Source organism: Leopardus geoffroyi, chromosome A1 (genome assembly GCF_018350155.1).
Source record: "Leopardus geoffroyi isolate Oge1 chromosome A1, O.geoffroyi_Oge1_pat1.0, whole genome shotgun sequence".
Lineage (NCBI taxonomy): Eukaryota > Metazoa > Chordata > Mammalia > Carnivora > Felidae > Leopardus > Leopardus geoffroyi.
Genome location: NC_059326.1, coordinates 141,876,498 through 141,887,591, shown reverse-complemented (window position 1 = coordinate 141,887,591; position 11,094 = coordinate 141,876,498).

The window sequence follows — 11,094 nt, the reverse complement described above, 5'->3', positions numbered from 1 at the left end:
TCTCGCGGTCCGTGAGTTCGAGCTCCGCGTCGGGCTCTGGGCTGATGGCTTGGAGCCTGGAGCCTGTTTCCGATTCTGTGTCTCCCTCTCTCTCTGCCCCTCCCCCATTCATGCTCTGTCTCTCTCTGTCCCAAAAATAAATAAACATTGAAAAAAAAAAAAGAAATTGTGGTTTATATACACAATGGAGTACTACAGGGCAATGAGAAAGAACGAAATATGGCCCTTTGTAGCAATGTGCATGGAACTGGAGAGTGTTCTGCTAAGTGAAATAAGCCATACAGAGAAAGACAGATACCATATGTTTTCACTCTTGTGTGGATCCTGAGAAACTTAACAGAAACCCATGGGGGAGGGGAAGGAAAAAAAAAAGAGGTTAGAGTGGGAGAGAGACTCTCAAAGCATGAGAGACTCTTAAAAACTTAGAACAAACTGAGGGTTGATGGGGGGTGGGAGGGAGGGGGGGTGGGTGATGGGTATTGGGGAGGGCACCTTTTGGGATGAGCACTGGGTGTTGTGTGGAAACCATTTTGACAATAAATTTCATATATTGAAAAACAAAAACAAAACAAACAAACAAACAAACAAAAAACTAGTTTCATCAATGTCTGAGCCCAGGGGAAGTTGGTGTGTATAGACATTCCACCCCTCTGCATGCCCTGTGGATGCTCTGGCATATAGAGATCCTGCCTGTGACCCACCACTCTTAATTTCTGTCACCAACCCCACTGATACCTCATTTTTCTGAACATCAGCACCCCACAGTTTAGGGTTTAAGGATGCACTTAGAATAGGCCACTGGTGACTGTGAGACTGAGGGATCTAACTGGTCTATAAAAGTGTGTAAAATCTTTAATAGGCTTCTAAGGACTCAGATTGGTCACAAATCACAGGTTTATCTGTATACAGTTTGCCCCAATTCATAAGAGGCAAATTTCATAAAACAGTTAAATTAGAATATAGTTATTTTCTTTACCATAAAATCCACCAGTTGAATTCCTTTAACTGTCAGACTTCTTTGGCAGTAGTCAGAATATGAATTTATATTCAAAAATTATAGATGCTACCAGAAAGTAGTATGCCTCTTTAGTAATATCTAATGCATCATATAACACATACTAATAGGTAGATATATGGATAAGTAGGTACAAGTTTAGTTTGCTATACTCTCTTTTTTTTGTTGTTTATTCAGCTATGACATAACTGTTTCATTTTATCTTTATGAGAGAATTTATTTAAACACGAGTAATTTTGGTATCATTCTATTTCTTACTGTATTTTCATAATTATTTTCTAGGTAAAAAATCTTTATACAGTTTGGTGCACTAGAAATCAAATATTTTTTTAACTTAAAAAGTGGACATTTTAAGTAGAAGTGCTAAACAAGTTTTACAAATTTGACACCTTATTTGCTCCCAGAGCTATCTTAAATGAGCTAAAAAAAATACTTTAGGCTATCAATTAATATGCAGATAATAGAAAATTGTTGACTTCAGCTTATTTCTACTGTCAATTCAATTATGTTAATTTTTTATTTTAATAAGGAAGATGAATGTTTTATGAAGTATCAACAATTAACTCCAGTCATTCCTAGATGATGCTTACTGTCTAGAACATCAAAGAGGACAGAAACTAAACAATTGAGCATATCTGATTGGAGACTTTAGCAAGGTATCTAAATTAGTCAGTATTGCATCTGGCTGAATTTGGAAACCTGACATTAAGTAACTAAAAGATTCATTGGTTGCTTGTTTGGTGGTTTTGGTTTTTATCATGTAGTGTTTCTAGGGATAGGTGTTTCAGGGCAGCTGTGGAACCAGGCTCTCTCTGATTCACCACTCTTAGCGTGTGTTTTGCATCTTCCATGTCCAAAATATGATGGCTGTGCTTCTAGGCATCGTGTCTGTATTCCAGGAAGGAAAGAGCAAAAAGATGGCTAAAAAGTCTGTCTCTCAGAAGCTTTCTAAGAAACCTCACTGTCACTTTTATTCCTGTCTCCTTGTTGGATATCTTCTGTTTATCTCTCTGGAATTACTCCTCTGCTTCTCCATCTTGCTCTGTGCCCTGAGAGGCTGACCTATATGGACTACCTCAATAGATCCTTTGTCCTCTGGCTTCCAGAGGTAGCTGGAGCATCATTTGTTTTGGGAGGCCATTGGGAGGCCCTGGAAAGAGATGGGAAGGCAGGAGAAGAGTGAGGTTGAATGATACATTTCGTTAACTCTTCCTGCTTGTTCATCAAATGTTGGCTAAATCCATCTCCTTTGACCCTGTGAATTAACTGAGAGTCAGGACTGGGAGTGGAGAGGGGCTGATGAGATCTGGAAAAAGGTTCATTCTACAAACAGCATCTGCAACAGATGCTTGCTCTTGAATCTGAGAGGAGCTGAGACACCTATCGTTGTGTGAAAATAAGCATCAGACTTGCTTACCATCAACCCAGCCTTAGGCTTTCACTTTGGGTTATAGTTTGCCAACAGCTCTGAGGGGATCAGATGTCTGGAATTCTGGCCAAATTATACTTCACAGTACAAACAGACAGCTAAAACTTGGGTATCTCCCACCCTTTTATTATTTCTGGACATTCTTCAGGCCTTCCTCTAGCTTTCATTTATTTATATTTAAATGGAACCTCAAGTGAACAGAAGTGTTCTATTTCATTAGTTTATGACACATAGTCTTCATTATCCATGTGTGGTCCTATCCTTTATTTATTTACTCTTATAATGAACACTTATGAAACCAATCAGTCCCAAAACTAAAACACTGACAGTAGCTTCCATCTACTTCTGTGCTCCCCCCCCATCCTGTCACTTGTTCCCATAAGATAATCACTGTCCTAAAATGTTTATTTACCTTACATATATGCAATATGGTAAATGTTTTTTGCATGTGTTAATATTTATACATACATACATACATGCCTAAACAATTTTTTGGTTGTTTTTGAACTGCATAAAACATTACATGCCGTAGATAACTTCTGGGATTTGATGTTTTTAAACATAACTCATATTTCTTTTTTTTAACATTTATTTATTTTTGAGAGACAGAGACAGAGCACAAGCGGGGGAGGGGCAGAAAGAGAGTGAGACACAGAATCTGAAGCAGGCTCCAGGCTCTGAGCTGTCAGTGCAGAGCCGGATGCGGGACTCGAACCCATGAACTGCGAGATCATGACCTGAGCTGAAGTCGGATGCTTAATCAACTGAACCACCCAGCCCCCCCAACATTTGTATTTTGTAGAAATACAAATAACTTGTATTTCTAAGATCCATCCATGTTCTTGCATTAGTACTGCCATATAATGTTTCATTAGCTATTTATTCTTGTGTTGTGGGCTTTTGAGTCTCTTCTAGTTTTTTGCTATTTACAAGTAGTGCTATAATGAACTTTTTACACACATCTTCTGATGCATGCATGTAGGAGTTTCTCTTGGCTGTATCTCCAGGAATAGAACTGATGAATCTTGGAGTGTATTAATGTTCACTTCTACAAAGTAATGCAACATTATTTTTATTTTTTTTAGTGTTTATTTACGTTGAGAGAGAGCACATGTGCACCTGCAAGCAGGGCAGGGGGGTAGAGAGAGAGGAGAGAGAGAATCCCAAGCAGGCCCTGCACTGTCAGCACAGAGCCTGACATGGAACTCGATCTCACAAACTGTGAGATCAGGACTTGAGCCAAAATCAAGAGTTGGATGCTTAACTGACTGAGCCACCCAGGTGCCACCCCACATTATTTTTCTTTTCTTTTCTTTTTTTTTAAATTTTTAATGTTTATTTATTTTTGACAGAGAGACAGAGCATGAGCGGGGGAGGGGCAGAGAGAGAGGGAGACACAGAATCCGAAGCAGGCTCCAGGCTCTGAGCTGTCAACACAGAGCCCGACGCGGGGCTCGAACTCAGACTGTGAGATCATGACCTGAGCCGAAGTCGGACACTCAACCGACTGAGCCACCTAGGCGCCTCATCCCCATATTATTTTTCAATGTGGTTATATAGTCCCACTTGTAATATATAAGAAAACTTCTTGATCCATATCCTTTCAACACTTGATATTGTCAGACTTGTTGAGTTTTGCAGATTAAATAAATGAGAAATGGTATCTCTTTGTGGTCTTGATTTATGTTTCTCCAATTACTAATGAGATTAAGCATCCTCTTGGATGCATATTGGCTATAAATACTTTCTAGGCTGTGTACTGTCTATCCAGGTCTTTTGCCCATTTAAAAATTGAGTTGTTTTTACTTTTCTTTCTCAGATTTGGTAAGTTAGGTAGACATAAAATCATTGAAGACTTAGAAGATTTGAACACAATTAATAACTTTCATTTAGTGGGCACATATAGAATTCTCCTACCAATAGCTGGAGAGTGGACATTCTTCTTGAGCGCAAGTGGAACGTTTCCAAAAATAGGTCATTTGCTAGGTCATATATTTCAACACATTTTAAAGAACAGCCACCACAACATGGTTAGAAGTTAGTAACCAAAACTAAGTTAAAAGAAATATTGAGGGGCACCTGGGTGGCTCAGTCAGTTAAGCGTCTGACTTTTCGGCTCAGGTTATGATCTCACTGTGCATGAGTTCAAGCCCCACATCGGGCTGTCTGCTGTCAGCTCAGAGCCTGTTTCGGATCCTCTGTCTCCCTCTCTATATGCCCCTCCCCTGCTCTCTCTCTCTCTCTCTCTCTCTTGAAAATAAATACTTAAAAAAAAGAAATCTTGATATATTTGGAAATCTAAAAATATTTTTCATGAAAAAAATAAAGTTACTTCACCTTCATCACCAGGATCCATATGCCTCCTCTTCTCCCCATCACATATGCCCTACCCAGCTCAGGGGCCTGGCCCTTTTGTCTTATCCCTGCTGTCCCATAGCATCGTATGTACGATTTCCCTCAGACTGCTGCACTAGAACATGCACTCCCACCTGACTCTAAAAGCCATCGCCTCCCATAAACTTAGAGGAACAGATGTGATGATGTTTATATAATTTATTTTCTTAGACCAAGTAGAAATAGGCCTTCAGAAACAACATCTCAACTAAAATTTCTGAGTGATAATGGTAATGATAATGTCAGTTCCGTTCCCATCTTTGGCTTTGTATGGCACCGTAAGGGGGTAAGCCATTAAGTATACAATAAAGAGTCTGCTTCCCTTCATTGGACATCTCAGAGTACACAAGAGTTTATGTATATACTTGACTTGAAAGAGTTTTCTAGGTGTAATTATCACCTATCCCTATTTTTAAGCTTGAAAAAAGCACAAATTCTACCCTTTTCACATATGGCCACAGAGCTCAAATTTCCAGAGTGGCCCTTTATTATTTTTTTAAGTTTATTTATTTATTTTGAGAAGAGAGTATGTGGGAGAGGGGCGGAGAGAGAGAGAGAGGGAGAGAGAGAATTAAAGCAGTCTCTGCTTGAATGTTGTCAGCATGGAGCCCAACACAGGGCTCTATCCCACAAACTATGAGTTCATGACCTGAGCTGAAATTAGGAGTCAGACGCTCAACCGGCTAAGCCACCCAGGTGCCCCAGGAGTGGCCCTTTAATTGTATCTCTTGTAAAGACAGAAAATCCCATTTTCCCCTGCTACATAAACCTCATGAATTTTGCCTAGCTTGCATCTCCTTTAGGGTAGGTGCAATAGCACAAGAAAAAAACCTACAAAAAGGAAAACAGGTCACAGCTGGAGTCTTTTGGTGTCTGCTACACAAAGAAAGCCCACACAGATCTTCCCTAATACCAATGAAGCTTAAGCTGCAGGGCCCTTACTCTCTGAAGGCCCTGGTGGGGACCCTAGGAATTTTGAATTTATGATTTTGTATTCTTTTTCTTAAAGAGAGACTGCAAATTGTGTGAGCTTAAGGCCCCACAGAAGCTGGATCTGCCTCTGAACATGGATGTTACCAAAGTACATATAAAGCTCAACTCCTATTTGGTACTGGGCCAAGCTCTAGAAGATCCTCTAGGCCATCCTCAATCTGAGGTTGGAAGAGGCTGGGCTGACTTGGGTTTGGAAATCAAAGTAAGTGATTTCAACTTGGAAAATGCCCCACCATGTAGACTCTTCTTACTTTATTTCACTCTCCCAGCCTTTACTGGTCAGTATAAAAAATATACAACATTGAAAAAACACAATTACTTTATTTAGGTTTTATATATTTTGAGAGAGAGAGCACATGTGAGCAGCGGAGGAGCAGAAAGAGAGAGAGAGAGAGAGAGAGTGAGAGAGAGAGAGAATCCCAAGCAGGCTCCACAATCCCAGTGTGGAACCCAGAGTGGGGCTCAATCTCATGAAACATGAGATCATGAGCAGAAATCAAGAGTCAGATGCTTAACTGACTGAGTCACCCAGCCCCCACAACTATTTTTAATAACAAATTATTTTCTTGCAGACTTCTTGAAAAGTGCTAAACTAATAGTTTATAAAGATTAAATTCTAGGTTTATCTGCAAAGTAGGTTAGTGCTGGCTACATTTCATTATTTGGTTTTGTCTTAGAATCAGAGTGTGTGGTAGCTCTTCTTTATAGGTCTGTCTCAATCTCCACTCTAATTCAGTTCTGAACTCTGAGCCAAAAAGCCCAAGAAGGACCTTAATCAGATCACACATCAGCTTAGAATAGTGATTTTAGTGATTTGGACATCTGGCCACTTGGAACTGGATAAAGGCCACCAACTCATTTGACAAAAGCCACTGAACATCTGTCAGTATGGAAATAGCTCTCCTAGCTGACCCTGAATCAGATTTCAATAGCCAACCTCACAATGAAAGGGCATCTCTTCTCCTTCTATTATACAGATAAGTTGGTGCCATCCAGAAATATTCTACCAATATTCTACCAGTGATGCTCTCTTCAATAGATCTATTTGGTATAAGTGCGAATGGTGTTAATCCATTGTCCCTTTCACCTGTACTTTCGCCTTGCTGTAAGACATGTACAAACGTAATGTTAGAAATATTGAGCAATACATGTGGCTTAGGCACTGAAACAGGGTCCTGGAGAGATTCTGTATGGAGATCTTGGGCAGACGGTCCCAGAGAAGGGAGGAGGGGGACATGAGGGTGGAATGCATATATGGGGTTCAAGGAAACTATTGTTTAACAAATGGTATGAGGATATTTCAGTACTTTAACAAGCAGTATGGCAATACCTAGGTGAACCAACTAAACCAGCCTTGGACATCCCAAAAACTCCAGTGATGGCCACTCCCCCAGAGCATACCACATATAGATGGGGGAAGATTTAAGCTATAGTCTGGCTCAAATAGGGAAGCATGGAGGGGAATATTACAGAGTCTACGAGGCAGTGTTGTTAGTTGGTGTGAAAGCAACATTTATTAAACTTTTTCAGTATGCATGTACCACATGCTGTGCTACACTTAGAGCCAGGCAAGAGATGGCCTTGTTCAGGGACCTGCATTCTAGAGGACCATACAATCACATTCACATACACATGCGCGTACAAACACGCACGCGCGCACGCACACACACACACACATACACACACACAGTTTATTAAGGAACACCTATACCTTGGTCACTTAGGATCCAGTACTCATTGCTGACATAGGAATCCCAACTCCCTAAATGTCAGCTTATATGCCTAATACTTTTCAAGCCCCAAGAAACACTTTTCCATGTGGCCTACCCTGTGTCCTCAAAACAAAAAGCAACTGCATCTAAATGCTGAGGAGAGTTGTGGGTTATGCCACTGCCAGCTTCAGAGATGGACACTGCTTTTGAGTGCAGGGGGATTTAAGTGGCTAAAGCGCTTAGGTAAGAGAAAAGACAAATTAATTAACTTGTCAAATCCTTCCTGTCAGCATGAATGCAATAGACCCTTATACTATGAAGTATTGTTTCCCAGTAGTGCTAAGCACCCATTTTCTCACTCCTCTTCCACGTTCCAGTTGAGTTCCAATTCTTGGTTGACAAGTTAGGGCAATATTTGCAATGGTTGTACTTGGTGGATTAGGAACATTTTACAGTATTAAATTATTCATATTACTCAAATATCTATATATGTATATAAATATAGATAGAGATATATTTGTCTAGACATACATGTGAAAGTGTGGTACTAGTTCTTCACATTGGCAACAAGATGGACATTGCATGCTATAATTGCAAATAGTTTTATCTGCATAAAATTCTTAATAAGATTTCATTTAAAATCCAAAATATTGGGGTGCCTGGGTGGCTCTGTTCGTTAAGCATCTAACTCTTGATCTTGGCTCAGGTCATGCTCTCACAGTTTGTGAGATCGGGCTCCACAGACCCTGCTCGGGAATCTCTCTCTCTTTCTGCCTCTCCCCCACTCATGCACACTCTCTTAAAATGAATAAACTTTAAAAAAAAATTTTTTTTTTCAACGTTTATTTATTTTTGGGACAGAGAGAGACAGAGCACGAACGGGGGAGGGGCAGAGAGAGAGGGAGACACAGAATCGGAAACAGGCTCCAGGCTCTGAGCCATCAGCCCAGAGCCCGACGCGGGGCTCGAACTCACGGAACGCGAGATCGTGACCTGGCTGAAGTCGGACTTTAACCGACTGTGCCACCCAGGCGCCCCTAAAATGAATAAACTTTTAAAAAGAAATAAAATTCAAAATATTAATTTAGAATTTTCAGCATTATTTAAATAAACAGACTTAAGTTTTTATATTCATAATTTTAATTCTGCCTTTTAAGTTTAATATATAATTTTGAATATTTTAGAAGAGAAATTATTGGAAAAATAATATTAATTTTTTAAAATTTAATTTACAGGTTATGAAAATTATTAGAATTTCTGTCCTGAATACAGTTACATTCTATTTTTAAGTCATTTAGGTCACTACTGTCAATAAAACACAACTTAGTGTTTAGCATCTTTAGTAATTTCGCTGAATGAAATAAAAGCAGGAAAAACACATTTTATGGAATGAATTTCAATTTTTTATGAATTATGTGTATTTTTATTTTATTATTCATCCAAGCCCATCAATGGAACAACAAAAACCAAGCCTTTTTGTATATTTTTCCATTTTGGTAACATGACAGAGTATCTGTCAATAGGAAAAATCATGTTTTATATAATGGTTTGATATGTATATAAACATATGGTATGTGAGCCTCCACTTGCATTCTTCCCCCAGGCCTCACAAATGATAATCATGACCCCAATCAGAAGGTTTTGGAAACTATTAAGATACTTTAAAAATCCTTAAAATGTGATGAAATTTTGAGGATCTGTCGATAGAGACCATTTGGCTTCTGCTTCCCTGTATTTTTTCAGTGCTTGGACTGGGACAAACCTTTTTTCTGTCTTGTTTTCCCCTCCTGGCATATCAAATGCCACCTCAGCCATGGAGGAGCAAGATGGCAAACATCTAACAATGTGAGAGCTTCAAGGAACAGTTGCAATGTGACTCCATAAGGCAAAGTTTTGCACTTAAAAAAAGAAAAAAGATTATAACTTGGTGAGTCAATTTGAAATACATCATAACCAAGCTGTTTCCAAAGATTAATTCAGTGTTTTATGTAATATCACATATGTTTTTGAAATCATAGTAAAGACACCTGGAATCATAATATTCTTTCAGTGGCAAATGTCATATTACGTTTTTAGGGCATTACGTCAATTTAGTATTTCACGTATTATTAATAATGCTTCATTACATAAAATTATTACTAAACTGGCAATTAAGTGGATGTGAAGGATCCATATGCTAAACCGCTCATAACATTTCAATTATGAATTTCACATCAGATGTCTTCTAGTGTACATTAACAACATTGACGAACAATCTCTTTGCCAGAACCACCCAAATGAACTCTGCTTTGTAGCATGTAATATTGGCATAAAGTCATTTTGTACATTTTCCTGGATTTAAGGAAATTAGAAATGGAAGCAGCAGATGAAGCAGCTAGTTCTCTCTCCTGATAGTAGTAAAGCGTTTGTTAATGCTGTAATTAGCTCTCTCTTGAATGTGTAAAGCCTTGGGGGTGCCATTTATGCCTCTTGATTGACTAAAGTGTTGTTTTCTTGTTCCTTAATTTATATTTTCCCCATAAAGAAACAAGCAAACAAAAACAGTGATTCCATTGTTTCTAGCTAACTGTTCTTCTTCTTTTTTTTTTTTTTTTTTTTTTTTTTTGGCTATTTATAAATCTAGGTGGTGTCACAGGGTGTTTCTGCTTGGGGCCTCACCTTGAATACAAAACCCATGGATGTTTTAAAGAAGGGGCTGGTATTTATCACTCCAAATTGAGACTGTATTGACCAAGGAAAGTATAGGTGATTTTTAAATATAGCAGCGCAGAAGGTCATGTGAACTCCAAAGACGGCTTTTCATGGATTCAGTCCCTCCCTTTGTTCTCCTATGATAGTGGATAGTAGAGTCATCAATCACAACCTGATTTTAGGACCTCTTCCAAGAATTCGGCAGTGAATGATTCTAGCTATTAACATATTGGAAAGGGATTTGCCCTCTGATTTCCTTCATATACCCTACTGATGTGCCTTTCATGAGGCATGTATACCTCAGGTCTCTTCCATCTTCAAACTGTACTGCATAGTAACGTAATGGATAAGGTCAGATGGCTCTTAGCCCACTCTTCACTTGGGTGTATGGCATCTTATTGGTGGTTCCATGATTCAAGGTTGAGACCCCTGGTGCAGCTCATTTGAAAATGATCAAGTTCTAAGCTAAATAAATGTTTTTCTAGGATATCAGTGTATTAATTTACAACTAGAGTTTCACTTCCCTTGAAAACCAGATATATGTGATCTCCTTTGTCACAGTATGCCTTACTTAGTTCCTAGGAAGATTGTATTCATTCAACAAACATTTATTGAGCCTCAGTAAAATCCTAAGCACTGAAGATAGAAATCTCTGTTCTTAAAAAATTCATAGTCTAGTAAGAGTCGTCCTGGGTTTCGATATTGTATGCTCAAGATAAGTGAAGATAGAGGGGGTGTGGGCTATTCTGCTGGGATGAAGGTAGGAGCTGAAAATTATTCTGCCTGGGAAAAGATTAGTCAAGAAGTTGTGAGTTGGGGAGCACCTGGGTGACTCAGTCAGTTAAGTATCTGACTTTGGC